The 22465-nt window shown below is 48.3% G+C and overlaps 1 protein-coding gene across 5 annotated transcripts in view; it reads left to right on the forward strand.

Moving 5' to 3' along the window:
* The window catches only part of LOC149349077 (octopamine receptor beta-2R-like), a 507633-nt gene that overhangs the window by 323193 nt on the left and 161975 nt on the right, over nucleotides 1-22465 (forward strand). The window lies entirely within an intron of this gene.

Here is a 22465-nt window from a genome sequence, read left to right on the forward strand (position 1 = left end):
TCGCATCCTAGGCTTAACCATAAGCTAAGCCAGGCCATTTTTGCACTAGGAGAGAGAAGGCAAGCGAGGCTCCCATTCGTGGCCAGCTCTACCACAGCAGAGCTGGCAGCCCTCCACCTGGCTGCCGACATACTAGACTCACAGCCCGCTGTGCAGTCTGGAGCCATCCTGAGCGACTCTACGGTGGCCCTCCAGCTCCTGCAAGAGCGACGGTGTCGGTTGCCCATTGTCGGCAAGTTGGCAGCCAGACTCAACGGCATCTGCTCCCGCGGCTGCTCCATCTCCCTTGCCTGGATCCCCAGCCACGTCGGAGTCCTGGCCAATGAAGCTGCCGAGGCAAAGCTGGCTGCTAGCTACAGGGCCCTGGGTCTTCCTGCTGAGACGGCTAGTTCCCTCCTGTTCCCTACCGGACCCAACGCCTCCAAGGCCCTCCGGTCCCTCCTTGCCTTCCTGGAGGACGCGGGCCTTGATAGCTATTGCTAACCCACGGCGGCTGATGACAGCGACGGCGCCCCTAGAGACGCTATACTCTCTCTCTCTCTCTCTTTATACCCTTCGTCTCCTCCTCTACCTATTCTTCTCCTTATCGGCACGCCGGCAGTGGTGGTGTGACAACTCACCAGTCACAGGCCCGTGCATCTTTCCTTTGCCGTCAACCTCTTACTACTTACTGCCAATCCATCGTTCTGGGCTAGGTTTAGATGCTCTGTATCTTCGGCCCTACCGAGGAAGGGTGATTTCCTTTTAGCCAGATCCACCTTGTGTTTCATTAGGCTGAACTTGCTGTACATTCGTTATTATGGTAAATAAGTTGCATATAAAGCTTCAGTTCCTTTTGCCATCATCGCTCCTCGTACTGCGAGTCTTTATTTAAGAAAACCATCCCTGACGGTGCACCTTCAGTGCAAAATGAAGCAGAATCAACACGCTAAATTATAACAAAGTGATTTCAAATCTGATGCAGCTCACATTGGATAAAACAGGAACACTTAAAGAGAAACGGCGGTTACACTTGATGTCAGCAATCTGACTATCAAGTGTTCGATTGACTATCAAGTGTTGAATCTGATTATGAAGTAATCGCGTCGGCGCTTCCTACGAATAATGGAATAATGGAAGTGAGTGGGCGAGTTGGTTTTTCATTCTGACAGTGAAAGCATCAAAACAACAAGGACCACAGAAAAGGAGAGACATACAAAGCGCTTACTTTCAACTGATTTTATTTCATGCGAAAAACAATTTTATACTGATGGTACTCACCTGCGCATCCTTACAAGACCATTACCAACGAGTGATAGCTGGCATGTTCTTTCAGACAACCCACGTGACCGATATAAGATAGGACTTCTCTTTTTCGGACAACAAAATTGATGGAGCGCTTAAGCAATCATCGCCCGCTCGTGCTATCTCAAGCGCTTTCACATTTATCGCGTTATTTGACATTTAATTTTAAAAAGTACTTTACATCTGTGAAAAATGGGACGGCAGCCTTCCTTGCTTTTCTTGCCTTTGCCCTTGCACTCCAGACAATGGATACTCATTGCCCCACTCTTTTGTTTTCACGTTGTAATTATGCTCTCCTAACTTCTCATTTAGGCATTTTCCTGTCTGCCCTGTATAAAATTTGCCACATGTCAAGGGTACCTTGTACACGGCGCTTTCTACGCATCTTACAAACGGCTTTTGTTGCCTGATTGTGCAGGCGGCCTTTCCCTGGTTTCCAGTAGTGCTTTTCCTGCACAGGGTGCTCAAGTTATTCGGGGCTGAAAACAAAACGTTTATGTTTACCCTGTTGCCAATTTTTGTCAGGTTGTGTGATAGCCTATGCTTATATGGAATAACAGCCAATCTTCTTTTGTCAGTTGTCTTGTCCTGCTCTTGCTGGGTCGTAGTTTTCCTTTTCTTTTCTGACAAGTCCTTCGGCCACTGATACCAGCAAGTGAAGTAGATAACCCGCGTCTTGCAAACTTTTTGACTGCAGAAACAGGCTCTCCTCAGTCGCATGAGGGCATGACTTTTTTAGACAGCCCTAAACGAGCTATGTTTCGTTTTATGAGCTCAGAATGCACAGAAGTAAAAGGCAAAGGCATTTTTCCATACCTAGTATGATAAATGCAGCGCGTGTGACCTAAAAACTTTAACTTGATGTCAAGAAAACGTATGCTATTGTTTTCAGGCAGCTGATGTGTGACGACCAGTGGAGATAAGCAGTCTGAGAAATGATATAAAATACGTCCCGCGGCCTCACCGAGGGTGATACAAGTGGTGTCTAAAAATATTAAAAAATCATCATCAAAAAGCAAGACCTTAAACACTCCTAGTGCTTCAAACCTTGCAAAAAGCCTTTGGTCACATTCAGCTAAAGAGATATCACTTAAAATAGGAGCAACACTGGATCCTATGCGTATTCCTTGTTTTTGTAAAACAAGTCATCGTCCCACTTAACAAATGTAGAATTAAGATAGGTGCTTAACAGCTCCAAGAAACCCCCAACGCTCACACCAACAGAATTCTGGAAGGCAAGGACACCATCTTTCTCGGTACATCGTTCTACGCTCTGTAACAAACCATTATGGGAGAGCGAATAGTGAAGAACTTTTATGTCGGCTGAGAAAGCAACCAGATTCTTTCTTTCAGTTTTTGAAGAGAGGAAATAACACTTTCTTAATATTTATCAATAAGGGGTCATCAACAACTATTTCCTTTAGACATTTTTGCAGAAAATCTGGTGGTGGTGGTGGTTGAAACATTTATTGCCAAGGAATGCAGAGGGGGCAAACCCTGCCTCCCCTTACGTGGCACGAGGCAACCCTTAGGCGGTTGCCCTTAAAGGGCAAAGGACAGTCCTTGGAGAGCTATCTGCTTCATCATCATCATCATCACCTTGACTACACCGACTGCAGGGCAAAGGCCTCTCCCGTGTCGCTCCAATTAACCCTGTCCTCTGTCAGTTGCCGCCGCTGTATCCCCGCGAACTTCTTAATCTCATCCGCCCGCCTAACTTCCTGCCGTCTTCTGCTACGTTTGCTTTCTCTTGGAATCCACTCCGTTATCCTCAAGGACCAGCGGTTATCTTGCCTTCGCATTACATGCCCTGCCCAAGCCCATTTCTTCCTCTTGATTTCAACTAAGATGTCATTAACCCGCGTTTGTTCCCTCACCCACTCCGCCCTTTTCCGATCTCTTAACGTTACACCTATCATTTTTTTCCCCATAGCTCGCTGCGTTGTTCTTAACTTAAGCTGAACCCTCTTTGTTAGTATTGAAGAAGCGTAGCTTGTTGGGACAGTTGGTGCATGGTATGTAGAAAACCAGCGAAAAGGACGCCTTCACAAGGAGGAGAAGTACATAGGACAACGCTGGAAACACAACTGAAAATTCTTTACTTGGTAGATCGCCAACATCAGAACAGGGCGCACATGCGCGAGAGCACCACAAACGCTATCAAAACAGCAAACACAAAACTGATTAAGCGAGTGAAGATTGCTTGGTTTGGTTTGGTTTGGTTTATGGGGTTTAACGTCCCAAAGCGACTCAGGCTATGAGAGACGCCGTAGTGGAGGGCTACGGAAATTTCGACCACCTGGGGTTCTTTAACGTGCACTGACATCGCACAGTACACGGGCCTCTAGAATTTCTCCTCCAAAGAAATTCTAGCCGCCGCGGCCGGGATCGAACCCGCGTCTTTTGGGTCAGCAGCCGAGCACCATAACCGCTGAGCCACCGCGGCGGCGCGAGTGAAGATTGCATGTGGCAACCTATGTCCCATTCATGAAAGTGTACTCTTTTGCCGTGAACCTAACAGAGCTGTCGCTGACGCATTCAGTTCCTAACTGCTTGATTTTAAAAGCTTCTAAGATTTCTCGTTCTATCTGTGTTTTACCGCGGCCGATGATTTTGACATTATGGAACAGAGGGGTGCAGTCTTTGCAGTGGTTGCAATGTCTTGGAAGATTTGCTGTGTTGCCTGGCTGCAGCGAAGTGCGGTGCTGCCTCATACGGTCGTTGACGCATTGACCCGTTTGACCTATGTAGGTCTTGCCACAGGACAGTGGGAGCGAGTACACAACATCGGTTGTGCATTTGGTGAACATGCTCTGGTGTTTAACATTACATTTCTTTTTTTGTGCTAATTTTTGAGATACGTGAACAAAGCGACGGCAGTTTGGTGGGCGCTGAAAAGACTACCTTAACACCGTATTTAATGGCTACCTTTTTAACGTTATGTGAGACTTTATGCAGGTATGGCATTACAGCAGGTCTGGATTCTTCACTAGGCGTTTCATCTTTTTTGTACTTTGACTTAAATTTACTGGTCAAGGTCTCAGCAATAGAAACGAGGACGTCCTCAGGGTAGCCCGCTGACCTCAAGCGGTCAAGTTGCGCTAAGAAACTCTTTTGCATATTGTGTGTGCAAGACCTGCGCAGAGCATTACCGAGGCAATGCCTCTCTTCACAAGTTTGGAATGTGAGGAGGAGTAGGGTAGCAGGCTTTTCTTGGTCCGTGGAGAGTAGCTCCAGCAAACATGGCTTTCAACAGAGAAGGTGAGAGTCAAATCTAAAAACCTAACTGAGTCATCAAGGGGCACTTCATGAGTAAAACTCAAGTCAGGACAGGTATCGCTAAAGAAGGTCAAAATGTTATTTGCGGCCGCTTCGACGCTAACTTCCTTCCCGTGGCAGCAAAACACTCAGACAGCAGAATCAAAAGACGCACGCCGATACAAGCACTTTTCGTTCTTATGATCTCCTTTTCACGCGCTGCTCCTGTTCAGTCGGAATAACGAATCAGGCAGCACCCCATAGTTCTCAGCGCGCAACCAAATTCTATCACATAACTTCTCCGCCGAGGAGCTGACGCAAAGAGCGCAAGGCGGTGGGTTAAAAGTTTCATAGTTGGCAAGCGAGCGTGTCAGAACACCTTCTCTCTGCAAATCGCGTGGTGCTCGCATTTTGCACCTCACTGCGAACAAGACGTGAACACCAACCCATATGCATTCGCAGCCCTCATGCATCCCCCCGACACATCGCAGAAGTCGCTTTCCAGCTCTGTACTTACATTCGTCAACGTTCGCGGCAAGACGTTTCTTCTATCGGGCATCGGGCGCCGGCCGCTCTCGGCGTGGTTGGGTGCAGTACGCCAGAGCAGTTTTTGAGCACTGCATGCGCGTAAGAACGTCTTCCGCAGCACTGGAGCCATCTGTCACCTTCCGAGTTCAGACACACTACCACAACACTAACGAGGCCGCACATTCAACACAAACAAACTGAAGAAAGGCACCCACAACTTCACAATCGCCGCACCCCGTCAACAAAGAGTCGTTTCAGCGTACTAAAATAGGTAGTGTAGCGCGCGGTCAACATGCGTCGCGCAATCCACCGCCAGCGAACGGAGAGATGGCGCTAATGTCGCCTAACTTTACACTCGTTAAAAAAAGAATTGATAAACCCCTTTTTTCCGCATACTTGTTGCATTAAACGACAAAATATTTTGTTTCAATTACAAAGTCAGCAAATTGATAACGATTGAGGTGAAAAAATGCGACTACTCACAACCATCTGTTTCTGGCGGCGCTGCGAACGAAAGCTTGGAAGAGCGGACAGCTGCAAGCGACGCATCTAGGGCCAGGAAAAGCAGAAGAAAAAACAACCACATGCCGCCGGTGGGATCCGAACCCACGACGTCGGAGGTCGTGGGTTCGGATCCCACCGCCGGCATGTCGTTGTTTTTTCTTCTGCTTTCCTAATCAATTAGCTTTAAGCCATAACATATTCAGTAATATTATAAATTTATCAACACCACAAAATAAATAAATATATTGAAAATCCCCTGTGCCCCTTGGTTTCTGTGGCTGTTGGCTTCTCTCATAATCAGTCATTAGTCACGGTTAGTCATGATTAACCAGTCATGACTGGTTAATTAGTAACTAATCATGACTATCCATTCATGACTAATGGGGTCATGACTTACTAGTCATGATTGGTTATTGACTAACTATTCATGTTGGTTAATGACTAACTAGTTGTGACGTTCCGTGCGTGAGCTACCAGGGCCCATATCTTCGGCGGAATCTTCTCTGTGCTCAACCGTCCTACTCCCTTGTCTCCCCTTAAACGGTCCGCGTTCGGCGGCGCCGCGTAGACGTAGCCCCCAGCGGCGGCAAAGCCACTGAAGGGGTACAATGGTACAAAGACGCCGGCGGGAGGGAAAGCCAGCCCAATTAGGCTGCCTGGCCGTACAAGGACACAGGAGAGGCTGACAACCCGACAAGAGAAGAAAGCTGCCGACGGGAGACAAACAACATTCCAACGAGGGAGGTCGGGGGTGCCGCAGGCGCCGCCGTGGAAAGGAGGAGGAAGGAAACAATCCAGCCTGGAAGACAGGAGATCGGGCGTGGCCGGCGGAGCAGATATAGCTGGCCAGTGCGGACGAAAGGCACGCTCAGGGCGACATCGTTCACGAAAAAGGGTCCTTGAGCGCCGAAGCCGGACGGCGCGCGGTTTCTGCCAGCCACCGACTGATCGCAACTCCGGAGCCCCTCCATCGCCCCCATGAAGGCGTCGCCACGTAAGCTCGGACGCCCCAGCCTCTGATGTACAATGTGTAATTATTGAATACATCACTTTGTTTAAACTGAGCCATACGGCGTCTTCTTGCCTCTCCGTCCCGTGTGGACCTGCGCATTATGTGGGGTCGTCACACTGGTGTCAGAAGTGGGGTCTCAAAAGCAAATGTCCTCTGAATGCTGCGACATTCATGACTTCAAAATTGTAATGAAAGGGGAATCACGGGACTGATTGTGGGACTTTGACCCCGATTTGAGAGGCTTGAGGCACCGGAGGGCTGGAGCGGAAAAATGTCTAACGGACGGAGCTCCCACTCCACAGCCGTCGCTCGGGGCAAGCATGCTGGCATTAGGAAGCGTCATTCCGACGTTTACGGGGGATAAGACAGGGGTTCCAATCTGCGATTTCTTTTCCATGCTAGAAGAGATTGGGAAAATGGGGGGATGGTCCGATGCTCAAATGCTGGGAATGGCGAGGTGTAAGATGGCAGGAGCTGCTCATGATTTTGCTTGGCGAGACGAAAAAGTAAAATCCACAAAATCAGTTGCGGAATTTAAGAAGCTCGCGTTCGAGCATTTCGACACTGAACCACGTCATGTGCGGGTACAGAGGTTCCGTGACGCCGGACAGATGGTAGGGGAGGATGTGCGAACGTTTGCGTCGCGGCTTCAGCGCCTAGCGCGCGATACGCTGAGTAGGGAGGAGGAAGGAGACCAGCTAAAGAAGAAATATCAAATCAAATCAAATCAAATCAAAGCTTTATTTCAGCACCGCAAAAATGCTGAGGGTCGTGGACAAAAAAGCCTCTTTATGGGCTTGACTAGGCCCACGGCCCTTTTCTACATGGCAGCATGGCATACAGCAAGAGAAAATTGTTCTAAGTTAATTGTACACAGCTCTCAGAAAAAAGAGAAAAAAAAGAAAAAAAAAGAAAGAAAAGGAACACAAATGGAAGTTCACAGAAGGTAAGCGACTTGGTACAGTTGTTAGGAATATAAATACAGGCATGTATGAAACAAATCTACTATGAAGTCAGTTCTTAATAGCATAGAAATATTGCATGAAATGTCAACAAGAGAATGACTGCAATAAAAACTAAACAATGACTAAAGAAATATAAAATTCGTAACAAAAAGAAAACCGAAAAAAAAAGAAACTTCTACCTACATTTGTTTAAGTATGAGGGAAGGAGATGACGCAACATTTGAAGTCCATAATTTGTTCGTGAGTATGGAATTTCCCAGGCTTCAGCTTGTCGTGTAGTACGAATACTAGTTTTTAGCTTTAGGTTTGCAATCTTAACTAATGCGGTATTATTCTTTTTTATGCCAGCTTCATAGCGCCTGAACAAGTTAGCATCGTACATGTCCGGGATAGGAAGTAAGTTTAATTCAGTAAAAAGTGGTTGTGTGTGACTGTCAAATGGAGTGTTCATGATGGCGCGAATTGCTTTCTTTTGAGGAATGTAGAGTTTATTTTTATTTGAAACAGTAGTAGTGCCCCATACCAGGTGACAGTAGTTTAGACTACGCGGAGGATCTACTTAAAGAGGAAATGACCGCTTTGTTTGTGGCTGGTCTGCAAGACCCCGTGCGCCGGTTCGTGCTCTCGCGCAAGCCGAGCAATTTCGACCAAGCCGTGGCGGCCGCATTGGATGAGGAACGAAATGAGGCGCTAACGGCGGCCGCAGCGAGAGTACGCGTCATAGAGAGAGCGGTGCCCAACCCTGAGGTTGCTCTCTTGACAGAGCGGTTAGATCGCTTAGAGCAGCTGCTATCTCAGCAGGTGGAACGCCAGGTTGAAGCGGGCGCTCAACGGCGCCCATTCGCTGGAAACCGGAGACCGCCACAAAGCTACAGGCGCGGTATGCGAGATTTTGAAGAAATCGTGTGCTTCGCGTGCCAGGGTCGCGGACACATCGCAAGGTTCTGCCCAAACGTGCGCCGTGGGGAGCCACAAAGAGAAGCAGGCGAGACACGCCCTAAGCAAGCCTACAGCGAGGCTCCAGATGGAGGGACAAAAAACTAGGTTGTCCTCCCCATCCTGATGAGCGTGGGGAGGGAGCAGTGGGTAATGAGGTGGTGGTGGTTTGTGTGGCCGACGAGGCATGCCCTGTTGTGCGTTGCAAGTTAAATGGTTGTTGCATGGAATTGTTGATAGACACGGGGTCAAAGGTGACCTTGCTTAAGGAAAGCAGCTTTAACACGCTTCGAAGGAAAGGGGATCGCGAGGTGTTGGAAGCGTCTGGTCGTATGGCAACCAAATTTGTAGGCATAACGGGGGATCCTCTTGGCATAAGTGGGCTCTACCGGTTACACTTCACTCTCGGCGGAATTGCATTGGAGCACCCCTGCTACGTATGCCCGGACACGGTGTCTCTGCCAAACGGAGTGTCAGGTATATTAGGGCAGGATTTTTTGAGAAAAGGGAAGGTAGTAGTCTCATTCTCTGAGGAAGAGGTTAATGCGGGGGGCTCAAAAGTTCCGTTTTTGAACAGGAGTAGGGCTGAGATTCGCAGTACCGATATTGACACCCGTCAAACAGTGGGATCATTAGAGAAGGTATATTCGCGGGTTGCCGTAAAGCTGGTCGATGAGGCTGTCGTCCTTCCGTGGTCGGAGCACATTTTGTACGCTTATGTGCCTGCAGATGTAGAGAGCGGCGCCGTGGGAGTGCTTGAACCGGTCGACTCTCTTAGTAATGGCTTGAAGGCAGCCGTGTGCCTCGTGACTGTTAATGACGCCCACAGAGTGCCTCTACGGGTGGTTAACTGTAGCCAGCAGCCACTGAGCCTTCCCAAGAACAAAACATTATCTTTCTTCACATCTGCGATAGAGAAACGTGAGCCCACCGATACGGTACTCGCAACTGTGGAGCATGCTAGTCCTTCGGCTCCTCCAAATGCGTTGTTCGATCTTTCCCACGTAAAATCCAGGGAGAGGGAGGCTCTGGCTGGTTTGCTGAACGACTACTTAGAGGTATTCGCCGCGTCCAACCTGGATTTGGGCTGCTGTGGCGTTATAAAGCACAGGATAGAAACCGGCACTTCATCGCCCGTTTACGAGGGGGTACCCAAAAGAAACCGGACTAAATTTTTTGGTCGGCAAAGCTTCTGTGGTACCGCGTTTTGCCACTAGGAGCGCATAGAACGAACATTCCAGAGTCAGTAAGCCGAGTGCCGTCGTTGAAGAAGGTCAGACAAGTTTAGGCAGTGTTTTAGATTGACGACTGTTTTGTGTGAATGTCGTTTTTGCAATGGCTGATTTTCGTGAAGAGCGTGCGCCGGTGATAATCTTATTTTTGCTCGGAAAAAGTTTAATGGAAACTCTTGAAATATTAAGAAAGACGTACAAGGACGATGCTATGGGGACAACTCAAGTGTTCCTGAATCGAATCCTGAATCAAAGCAACAATCATGCCAATGGAAAACTTCAAATTCTCCTCGCCTCAAGAAAGCTCGTCATATGAAACCAAACCTCAAAACAATGATGATTTGTTTTTTCGACGTCGTCCATTGAGAATTTGTCCAGCAGGGTCAGACAGTTAGCCACGCTTTCTACTTGGATGTTTTGAAAAGATTGGGCAACAGTGTGCGGTGGAAGCGGCCAGATTTGTGGCGGTCGGGTGACTGATTTTTCCATCATGGCAATGCCCCTGCTCACACAGCCCTGTCTCTACGACAATTTTGGACCAAAAATGGCATGACCCCTATTCCTCAACCCTCATACTCTCCCGACCTTGCCCCGTGCTACTTTCTTTGTTTCCTAGAATGAAAAAAATAGGTGAATGGAAAGAGTTTCGCTGATGTTGCTGAGGTGAAGGAAAAAACGACGGAGGCACTGTCAAGCATCACAAAAGATGAATTTAAACAATGTTTTGAAAAATGGAATGAAAGATTCGACAAGCGTATCATTGCAAGTGGGGAATACTTTGAAGGAAATTGAAGGTCTGTGCTTAAAATGTGAACAAATAAGTTCAAACAAAAATAAGTCCGGTTTCTTTTGGGTACCCCCTCGTACCAACGTGCGTACAGGATTCCTTACTCCCAACGTGAGGAGATGGAGCGGCAGGTGCAGGACCTTACTGATCGCGGCATTGTCGAACACTCAAAGTCACCATGGGGAGCACCGGCACTATTGGTGGAAAAGCCAGATGGCTCGTATCAATTGGTGGTGGACTACCGCAAACTAAATGCCGTAACTCGCATCGATCCATACCCCATTCCCAATATACAGGAGACGCTTTCTCAGCTGGGCTCTGCCACGTACTTCACGGTAGTGGACATGGCGGCGGGATTCTGGCAGATAGCAATGGATCCGGCAGATGCTGAGAAAACGGCATTCAACACGCCCTCAGGGCACTATGAATGGAAAAGAATGCCGATGGGTCTGGTCAACAGCCCTGCTGTCTGGCAGAGAACCGCTGATCATTATCCTGGCGGGTCTTCTGGGGAAGCTGTGCTTCGTGTATATGGATGACATAATCATATACAGTGACAGTTTTGAGAACCACTTGCGCGATATTGAGCAGGTTTTGGTGCGACTAAGAGGAGCGGGTCTCAAGCTGAAGCCTTCTAAGTGCCAATTCCTCAAAAACGAGGTGAAATACCTCGGGCACGTTGTTTCAGCTGACGGCGTGCGACCGGACCCTGAGAAACTAAGGTGTGTCTCGGATTTTCCATCCCCGACTAGTGTCCGGCAGGTCCGGCAGTTTCTCGGCCTGATCGGTTACTACCGAAGGCACATAGAGGAGTTCGCCAAGCTCGCTAAGCCGCTCACTGCCTTAACAGCCAAAAATGTCGCCTTTCGCTGGTGCAAAAACGAGGAGGATGCTTTTGGGGCCCTGAAGAGGAAGCTAATGAGTGCACCGCTGTTGCGCCACCCGGATTTTAATTTGCCCTTCGTTTTGGCCACAGATGCGTCAAAGTTCGCAGTTGGTGCTGTGTTATCTCAGGTTATCGAGGGCAAAGAACATCCCGTTGCTTTTGCTAGCCGACAGCTGAGCCCCACAGAGCAGAAGTACGGAGCTACAGAAAGGGAGTGCCTCGCCGTTGTCTGGGCAGTAAAGCATTTCAGATGCTACCTTTACGGCCGCCAATTCAAGCTAGTCACAGACTGCCATCCTCTGAAATGGGTGATGAGTGTCAGGGACCCTAGCTCGCGACTCGCTAGATGGAATCTACAGCTGCAGAAATACTGCTATGAGGTGGAGCACAAGTCAGGAAAGACACATCTGAATGCTGATGCGCTCAGCCGTACAGCTGCCGTGTCAGCTATAGATGAGTTTGTCCCCGTAGTCGACCCCGCCGAATTACGCACAGAGCAGTGCAAAGATCCTGACCTGAAGCGAATAATCGAAAGCTTAGAGGGCGCACCATCTCACCCCGAACAGCTAGGTTATTTCATTGGCAAAGACGGCACCCTGTGTCGGCGCACGAGGCCAACCAGGAAAGGGAGACCAGAGAAAACCGCTTGGGAGAGAGTCGTCATACCTCGGTCGTGGACAGAAAGGGTTCTTCGCGCGTTCCACGATGCGCCGTGCGCCGGTCATTTTGGCGTAGCGAAGACACGCAGGCGCGTCGAGCGTTTGTACTTTTGGAGTGGCATGCGACAGGATGTTAGAGACTACTGTGCGAAGTGTCATTCCTGTCTCGAAAGAAAAACACCCAAGGGACGCAGGCCAGCACCAATTCAGCCGTTCCCTGAGGTTTCGGCTCCTTTCGAGCGGACAGGTATGGATATAATGGGCCCATTGCCCACGACCACTTCTGGAAACAGGTACATTTTAGTATTTGTCGATCACCTTTCAAAATACGCGGAAGCGGTAGCACTCCCAGATCAGAAAGCAGACACGGTTGCAAGAGCATTTGTCAACAAATCGTGCTCCGACATGGATCTCCGAGGCAACTCTTGACAGATCGGGGAACGAACTTCGTGTCGCAGCTAATGAGGAGAGTTTGCGAGCTGCTTAAGATCACTAAGAAGCAGACAACACCGTACCATCCGGCTTGCAACGGCGCGGTGGAGCGACTGAACCAAACCGTGGCCGGGTTCCTGTCGCATTTTGTTTCGCGCGACCAGCGGGACTGGGACTTGTGGCTCCCGTATGCAATGTTTGCCTACAATTCCGCAGCACACGAGAGCACGGGCGAATCGCCATTCTTTCTTCTTTACGGCCGAGACCCGGACCAGCCTAGTGAAGTGCCAGAGGGCCCCCGTCGTGTCCCATACGCTTCCCTGGACGACTATAAGGTTGAGCTAGAATCGCGCTTGCAAGTGGCGAGGGACATCGCAAAGTAGGCCTTAAAGAAAGCGGCGAAGCGCAGGAAGGAGGTGCACGATCGCGGTGCTAGAGACGCGCCGTTTGATGTGGGGGACAGCGTGTACATCGAAAACTGCCAAAGACAGATCGGGTTGGCTCGAAAGTTCCAGACGAGGTGGAGAGGACCGTGCGAGGTTGTCGAGAAGATTTCTCCGGTAAACTTCAGGGTCCGAGACGTGAACCGCCGCTTGATAAGGATACACGCAAATCGCCTCAAGTCGGCACGGTTCAGTATTCACGAAATGAGGAGGGGGAAAGCGCAGATTTTGATGGGGACCGAAGTGAAGCGGAGCTCGCAGATTGTTCACAAGAAACGCCCTCTCCTGCATTTGTTCGGCAAGCGCCAGAGGTTACGGCAGGAATGCCACCGGATTTACTTCATGCATTGCTGGAGGAAGAAGCGCGCGAGGTTGCCGCGCAGATAACGCCAAGAGAGGCTCCTGCCACGAGCCCTCGCGAGTCTCAAAGCAGACAAGGGGTCACAGAATTACTTGGTACGACTCATGAACGCCGATATCCGCTTCGCAATCGGAAAGCTAAGTCGGACTAATGGCGTAAACAGAGCGGAGTTGGGGACTGGTTAAGACTGTGTAATGCTGCAGCTCATAACATTGCTATGTGCTTATGTGTTAAAATATCGGAGTTGCTAGTTAAGCCTTTCTGTCATTAAGTAACACTTTTACACAGGATGCAGAACATGCCCGACTTCCTTTCGTTATCTATATATTTTTTTTGTCTGTGCCGTGATTGTGCTGGAAGTGGGAGCTCCTTTGTAACTGTGCTAAATTTATTTCGTCCAGTTTGGACTAGCAAGGAGAGGCTTGGGTGCTGAGTTTCATGTTTGTCTGTGAAAGAAGATCAGTGCTGCCCCTGAAGACGCCAGTTATGACAGCTGCGGCATATGGTGCAGTGCAGTGGTGTTGTGTGCAGCGAAAAGTGTTTTGTCGGACGGAATGTGCGAGGCGATTCAGAAAAAGAAGGGGAGCTGCCTGGACTCAAATGTTCAGAGAACATTCTTCTGGAGGGTGAGCGAGTGTGACGTTCCGTGCGTGAGCTACCAGGGCCCATATCTTCGGCGGAATCTTCTCTGTGCTCAACCGTCCTACTCCCTTGTCTCCCCTTAAACGCTCCGCGTTCGGCGGCGCCGCGTAGACGGAGCCCCCAGCGGCGGCAAAGCCACTGAAGGGGTACGGTCCGCGTTCGGCGGCGCCGCGTAGACGGAGCCCCCAGCGGCGGCAAAGCCACTGAAGGGGTACAATGGTACAAAGACGCCGGCGGGAGGGAAAGCCAGCCCAATTAGGCTGCCTGGCCGTACAAGGACACAGGAGAGGCTGACAACCCGACAAGAGAAGAAAGCTGCCGACGGGAGACAAACGACATTCCAACGAGGGAGGTCGGGGTGCCGCAGGCGCGGCCGTGGAAAGGAGGAGGAAGGAAACAATCCAGCCTGGAAGACAGGAGATCGGGCGTGGCCGGCGGAGCAGATATAGCTGGCCAGTGCGGACGAAAGGCACGCTCAGGGCGACATCGTTCACGAAAAAGGGGTCCTTGAGCGCCGAAGCCGGGCGGCGCGCGGTTTCTGCCAGCCACCGACGGATCGCAACTCCGGAGCCCCTCCATCGCCCCCATGAAGGCGTCGCCACGTAAGCTCGGACGCCCCAGCCTCTGATGTACAATGTGTAATTATTGAATACATCACTTTGTTTAAACTGAGCCATACGGTGTCTTCTTGCCTCTCCGTCCCGTGTGGACCTGCGCATTATGTGGGGTCGTCACATAGTCATGTCTGGTCAATGACAAGCTAGTCATGACAAACCAGCGATGACAAACCAGTCATGATTGGTTAATGACGAACTAGTCATGTCTGGTTAATGACTAGCTAGTCATGACTAACCAGCGATGACAAACCAGCCATTAACCAGTCATAACTAGTCCTCACTGGTTAATGACTAACTAGTCATTATTGATTAAGGACTAACCCGTCATGACTAATCAGCCATTAGTCATGGTTAGTTATGACTAGCCAGTAATGCATAACCATGACTAATGGCTAACCAGTCATGACTGCTTAATGACGTACTAGTCATGACAAACCAATCATGACTAATCGGGTCATGACTCATTAGTCATAACCCATGACTTACTAGTCATGATTGGTTACTGACTAACTAGTCATGACTGGTTAATTGATGACTGGTTAAGGACTAGCTAGTCATGACTAATTAGTTGATGACTAACTAATCATGATTGGTTAATGACGAACTAGTCATGTCTGGCTAATGACTATCTAGTCATGATCAACTAGTCATGATTGGTTAATGATGAACTAGTCATGTCTAGCTAATGACTAGCTAGCCATGACCAACATTACTAGAACTTGGTTCTAGTAATGTTGGTCATGACAAACCAGTCATGACTAGTCATGACTAACCAGTCATAACTAGTCATGGCTGGTTAATGACTAACTCGTCATGACTGCTTAATGACTAACCAGCCATGACTAATCTGTCATTAGTCATGGTTAGTAATGGCTATCCAGTCATGACTAACGACTAACCAGTCATTACTAGTAATCACTGGTTAGTGAATAACTAGTCATGACTCACCGATCATGACTAACTAGTCATGGGTGAAATTAGCTTTAAGCCATAACATATTCAGTGATATAAATTGATCAACACCACAAAATAAATAAATAAAATTTAAAAAATCCCCTGTGCCCCTTGGTTTCTGTGGCTGTTGGCTTTTCTGATATTTATAACGAGCCCCTCATTCCCCTTTCCTCGTCTGCTTAACTGCGCACCATAGTGGGACAGCGCAAAATTGCGAGGACACTTCGGCAACTGAAGTGTTGAGAGGCGAAAGTGTAGGACACCATGCCGTGACGACTTCCGGTTGATGTGACGTTACACCGTTCCCGTGGCTATATCGATACCCAAATTATACATCTTTTGACCCGCCGCGGTGGCTCAGTGGTTACAGCGCTCGGCTGCTGACCCGAAAGACGCGGGTTCGATCCCGACCGCGGCGGCTGAATTTCGATGAAGCGAAATTCTAGAGGCTCGTGTACTGTGCGATGTCAGTGCACGTTAAAGAACCCCAGGTGGTCGAAATTTCCGGAGCCCTTCACTACGGCGTCCCTCATAGCCTGAGTTGCTTCGGGACGTTAAACCCCAACAAACCAAACCAAACCTATACATCTCTCGGCGATCTTGAGTGTTAATTACGCTTAATTACACGTATTTCAATCTAATTTGACACAAATCCGGCTTTTTTCCGACCATTCTGTGTCAATTTTCACTATGCCGTGACAACTTCCGGTGGATGTGACGTCACACTGTTCCCGTGGCTATATCGACGTCCGCACTATTTCGACACAATTTCGACATTTTTGCCTATAATTAATAACTAATTAATCTACAGTCATCAAACATCGCTCCTAGGTTCATTTTTTCCTTCTATATCTGAAGCAACTATTGGTTTTCTTCTATCTTGGTTAGTTTCCGAGTTAAACTCGTGTGTCAGGCTTTGTTGAGGGAGGAAAGTATGAGCCATCAAGGCTTTCGCCTTAATAAGTGAAAGCGAAAGTTTCTTCCCGCGCTTACCGCAGTTGCGATAAGTGCCTTTGCTGAATACTACTTAGTTATGACCAAGGCCGGACTGTTTCGTTCGAACAAGAGAGCGGGGATGGCACGGAGACGGCGCGGCCTAGGGAGCAGTAACTGGAAGGAGCCGCATGTCTCGAACGAATATTTCCGGGGTCTCCCATACATGAACAACGGCCAGAAACAAAGCGCCACTCGCTGACGTCTGTTTAGGCCAGCTTGTTCGCTGAGTTTGAAACGCGCGCGCAATCGTGCAGGCCGGCGGCATGAGCGGAGCTGTGGAGAATAGTAAAGAAGAGCCCCCCCCCCCCCCCCCCTGACAACAAAGCGCCGAACTTGTTTCCGGCTTCAGAAAATTTCTAAATTTTCCTTCCTCCATGCTTAGGCGCACCCTTTACGGCAATTTTGAAAATGGAGGGCTAAGGTCTATACTCCGTTTCATACATAGCAGGCAACGCTGCCAAGGCTATCGCGACTGTTCGCGCAGGCTAAGTCCACGCGCAAAAAGTAGTTCGCCATAAAACCAAAGCGAACACAAGCATATTTCGTTGTGACAAATCTTACGTGCCGCGACTGGCACCTCCTGGACTTCTCTTTACATCGTGCCACATTTTCGTAATGCGACTTGTCGAGACATAGAAAAGAAAAAGTACACTTGGCAGTATGATACGCGCTTGGTAGGGTGAATCGCTCCTACTCAATCCGCGCCCAAAAAGAAGTTCCCACTCCGTGAAAATTATGGCCAGGGAGCAGGGACGCCGGAAGTATATTAAGGCGAAAACCTTTAATGTCTCATCGTTGTAAGCAGCAGTTGTCGACAGAAACGTCACGCTTTTCAGTTGGTCCAAACGGTCGTGACGTCACAGTGCGCGAATTTCAAACGGGGCCAATTGTACTTTGGCTAGTAACCAGGCAACCAATTGAAGGGATCGTATAGTGATGCTCCAAGTAAGTGGGACTGAGCATAGTTAATTGCTTAAATACTCAATTAGCCTAATTAACTTTTCAAGTCAGGCCATATAAATAAATAAAACCGCAAGAAATTGGTCGAGCTCGGGAATCGAACCCCGGTCTTCGGAGTGTGAGACGAGCATGCTATCCACTCCGCCATGCCAGCTCGATGGTTTGGGAAGAACAAAGGTGCGTCTACTGAAAACGGTGTCTTCGCTCACTCCCATCCTCCTCCCTTCCCTTCCGGCGAGGTTTAGGTGTCCACCGAGATATGAGAGACGGATACATTTCCTTTCCTCAAAAACCAATTTACCGACGAGCGAGGCATACAACCGAATGGGCGATGGCGTTCTATGGACTCCTGGAAGCGTTGCAAGACGCTGTCGCGTTCCACTCTTAGAGGCGAAGCTTAACATCTTAACCACACATCAGTGACCGCACTTTAGGTCAAAAAGTGCCCCCCTGAATTTTGACGGGTGTCCACCGAGATATGTGAGACAGCTAGTTACTGCGTAATTTCCTTTCCTCAAATACAATTTTCATTTTCTTCATTACAGGCCATCTTTGTCTTTCTTCTTCCACTCCCACTTCCTCCCTTCCTCTACGGTGCGGTTCAGGTGTCCACCGAGATGACAGAGAATTACTGCGCCCTTTCCTTTCCTCAAAAGCGTTCAAAGGGCAAGGCATCGCGCCGAACAGGTGATGGCGTTCCGTGGAGTCCCTGGCAGCGCTACAACACGCTGTCGCGTTCCACTCCTAAAGGAGAAGCTTAAGCGTCATTAATTAGCAGTGAATTAGTATTCAGGCACAAATCAGTAATTAACCATTAGTTAGTGATTTGTCATCACTTAGCAATTAGTACTCAATTACATGTGACGCCACCAGTGCCACAGAAGCAGTCAAAGTGGTGCGGAAAACGCTTTCGCCTCTACGCACTTCAGACAGTCAAAGTGCCCCCTGAATTTTTATTTTCTGTGGGGGTGCTCGAACAAGTTTCTTTTTCCTTGTTTTTTTTTGTTTATGTACTTATGTTTTTCAGATATTACAATAAAAAGTTTGACTCGAGATAGAGTGATTAACTGCGTGAATAAAAAAACGACTTTCTTACGCAATATTTCTTTGATCGTTAGATGGTGCATATTATCAAGCGTTAACAAGAAAAAAAATAGAAAATGAATTTTCAGTGCGCACATATTTATTGACATTTGAAAAATTTACATATTTAGGCATTCGCTTGCAGTTTTGCTGCGTTTTTTTTTACTGTTGTTTAATATACAGCGGCACGCACTGTTTTTTGTTCTTTTTCTGCCCATTCACAATCCCGTATCCACAATCACGCCCCCCCAAAAAATTAAATTGGCAGTGGCTTCGCTCTGTTATGCTAGGATATACGTAGCGTAAGCGGCTGCCAAGTGACAACCTCGGGGACTGATGAATTGAGGTTTTGCAGACTTCGGCGACTGGCAGCGGCTCGACTCTCTTTAACCTCCATGAAGACCGCCCTGCATCAACCGCATGTCCCGTGCATTGTATACGCACGATGCGCCCTACTCGCGCATGCGCTGTAGCGCGCGGCGCGGCTGTCATAAACACAGCGACGGATTACTTTTGTATTTTGTAAATAGTGTACAAAGCTCTCCCCTGTTCTTTTTTGCGGTCGCTCCTCTCTATACCTCTCCTCACTATCCTCTCCCTTTCCCTTTCATTTCCGCTGGCTGCAGCTCTGGTGCTTAAGATATTAGATAGCAATTGCCGCGGCCGGCAACACTCTTTTGCTTAACTTTTTATTTATTTTAAAATAAACCACTACCACCACCACCACGCGCCTCCGGAGCGTCTGCCGAGACTGTGACGTCACGCCTCTGGAATGCGTCGACCGGCGGACAGCCGGAGAGGAGCGCGCGCACCGGCGGCGACTGCGGGGACTACACACGCCCACGGCCGGTCTCGACGAGAGCGCGCCTGTCGAGAGTCGAGACCTGCCGTGTTGCGCCTCTCGTGACGTCACGCGGCCGTCGAGACCGCGCCTGTCGAGAGTCGAGACCTGCCGTGTTGCGCCTCTCGTGACGTCACGCGGCTGCCGCGCCTGCGCAGTATGGTCGGCGCAGAGGGGACTTATCGAAATGGTCCCAGCGGTTAAAAGTTTAGGTTTTATTTTTAATGAGAATCTGAGCTGGAACGATCATGTCGACATGGTGATGAACAAGCTGTCAAAGGTTGTCGGTATTTTCTGTCGATTGAGGTATTTCATGCCGAAGAGTATTAAGGAGATATTGTATAGCGCGCTGTTTTCTTCTGTTTTAAATTATTGCTTTTTAGTGTGGGGTACCACGTCTTATACAAATATTAACCGTTTGTATCTCCTTCAAAAGAAAGCTGTACGAAATGTTATGAATGCTCCTCGGCCAGGACACACTGAACCGATTTTCGATGAACTTCGAATCACCCGCCTACCACAGCTGTATGAAACTTTACTTCTACGGCGTTATAAATCCAGTGTTAATAAAAATAATTGCCCTATGGCAAAGCTGTCAGGTTTACAATGCAAAGAGCCAAAGTACTCTACACGAGCCACACCCAAATGGTATGTGCCTAGGATGAGAACCAATTACTGAGCTACTGAGGGTGTAGCTCAAATGCTGAGCTACACCCTCCCGCATCAATTGTTTATTTATTGGAAATACCTGCAGCGCCCGAAGGCATTATTGCAGGGGGGATGAGGATACATAACAGGAGATTAGGCCGGAAAAAAAAGAGGAAGAAAAAAAAAGCAATACAACAAGGCATGATACAGCAAGTACAAAATGAATGAAATATGAAACAACAAAAAGACATGACGAAAAAAAAAAGAAAGCCAACTGCGCACTCATACATCCGACAGCAACGCGCGGAACATAGACTCTGAACGGCACTCAACAATTTCATGGGGCAGGCGATTCCAGTCATGAATGGTAGATGGGAAAAATGCGTTTTGATAAGTGTTAGTTTTGCATTTAATTTCTCTAATCTTCCACCCATGGTCAAGTCTGTTTGACCTGAAATGCGGTGGAAGTAAATTTTCTTTATCTATTTTTATTTTTCGGTGAAAGATTTTATACAGCATTTCTAACCGGGAGTTGGTACGGCGTTTCCGTAACAACTCCCATCCCAGCGTTAGTTTAATGTTAGTAACACTGCTGTTAAAATCATAATTACTTGAAACAAACCGAGCGGCAAAGTTCTGAACACGCTCAAGCATGTCTGTTAAATTTTAAGTAGGGGGGTGCCAAACAACACAAGCATACTCCAATATTGGCCGAATATAGGTAAAATAAAGAAGCTCTTTAACTTTTAGTGGTGCCATTTTAAAATTTCTTCTTAGAAAATTTAGCATGCCATAAGCTTTAGCAGAAACGTGCTCGACGTGCTCATTCCAGGTGAGATTAGACGAAAAGTAAACGCCGAGGTATTTATAGTTAGTAACTCTGGAAAGTCGGGTAGAATCTAGTTTGCATTCAGCCAAGAAAGGGTGATGCTTGCGCGTGAAAGAAAGGAACTGACATTTTATTGGGTTCAGAAACATCTGCCACTTCAAACACCATTGTTGTATGCGGTCCAAGTTGCACTGCAAATGACAAGAATCTGAAGAACTGTTAATAACATGGTAGACAACACAATCGTCAGCATATAAACGTATTTTACAGGTCATATATTTAGAAATGTCATTAATATAAACTAGAAACAGCAGAGGTCCTAAAACAGACCCCTGCGGTACCCCCGAAGATACAGGAACATAATCAGACTGGGACCCATTAATCAATACATGTTGTTTGCGTCCCTGCAGGTAACATTGAAGCCAGTTTAGAAGGGAAGTTGGAATCTTGATCAAAGATAATTTATACAGTAGTAAATCATGAGGTACCAAATCAAACGCTTTCTTGAAATCTGAAATCTAAATTAAACAAGGAGTCCGAATTGATGCATAGCTAATGACAAATCTGTTATTTATTTTGTTTGTTTGTATGCTCGTTTGTTCTTCGAAAGTGCTCTGAAGTTTGTGTACCACTGCAATGCCTCTGTGGGGTGCGTCGGCCTCGTCAAGCCTTTCACTGACTTTTTGTCGACGCACCGAACATCGACATGATGTTGAATAAACATGATTGTGATTGATTCTGAACTCGCGTAGTGTAGCTTACGCGACAAAAAGAAAAAAAAAGAAGTCTGGCAGTTGCTTAGCTCCGCTAGGCCAGGATATACGTAGCGAAAGTAGTTTCGCCTACTGACGTTTCTCTAGCGACACGCCGTCGTTGTTGTTCAGCAGCTTGGCGCCTTCTCTTTCCGAGACGTTCCTCTCGTTCTGCGGGCGTCTCGGCCGCCCGCTTTGCCTTCCTCGCCTCGTTTTCACGGGGCGCGGAAGCTGTGCGTGTTCCGCCACCTGCGTCATCTGCTGGGCCAGCGCCGTACATTGCGAGAGAGGTTATGATTTGGTGCCGCATGACGGCGCTTCTGCTTCACGCTGATGGTATCCATCCGGATGTCGATGCAGGCACAGTCACTCTTCCGGATGCCCTAGGGTTTAAACATAACAATGGCCATGTAAATAAATCTGCAGTAGAAGTTAGCAAAAAGCGATTGGAGGATTGGTGGCTGAAAAGCAGAGATGCGGCATAAGGTTAGAAGTGTAGGAAACCGTAGGTAAAGAAGATGGCGAATCTTAATGATACTTGACAACACAGTTGAACAAAAATAAAGAAAAGCTGAGCATGGTGGCAATTGCCACCACCCCGTTTCAAAGGGGGCGCTCCTATCCATCCATCCATCCATCCATCCATCCATCCATCCATCCATCCATCCATCCATCCATCCATCCATCCATCCATCCATCCATCCATCCATCCATCCATCCATCCATCCATCCATCCATCCATCCATCCATCCATCCATCCATCCATCCATCCATCCATCCATCCATCCATCCATCCATCCATCCATCCATCCATCCATCCATCCATCCATCCATCCATCCATCCATCCATCCATCC

Source organism: Amblyomma mixtum, chromosome 3, assembly GCF_055824585.1.
Source record: "Amblyomma mixtum isolate Tamu chromosome 3, ASM5582458v1, whole genome shotgun sequence".
Lineage (NCBI taxonomy): Eukaryota > Metazoa > Arthropoda > Arachnida > Ixodida > Ixodidae > Amblyomma > Amblyomma mixtum.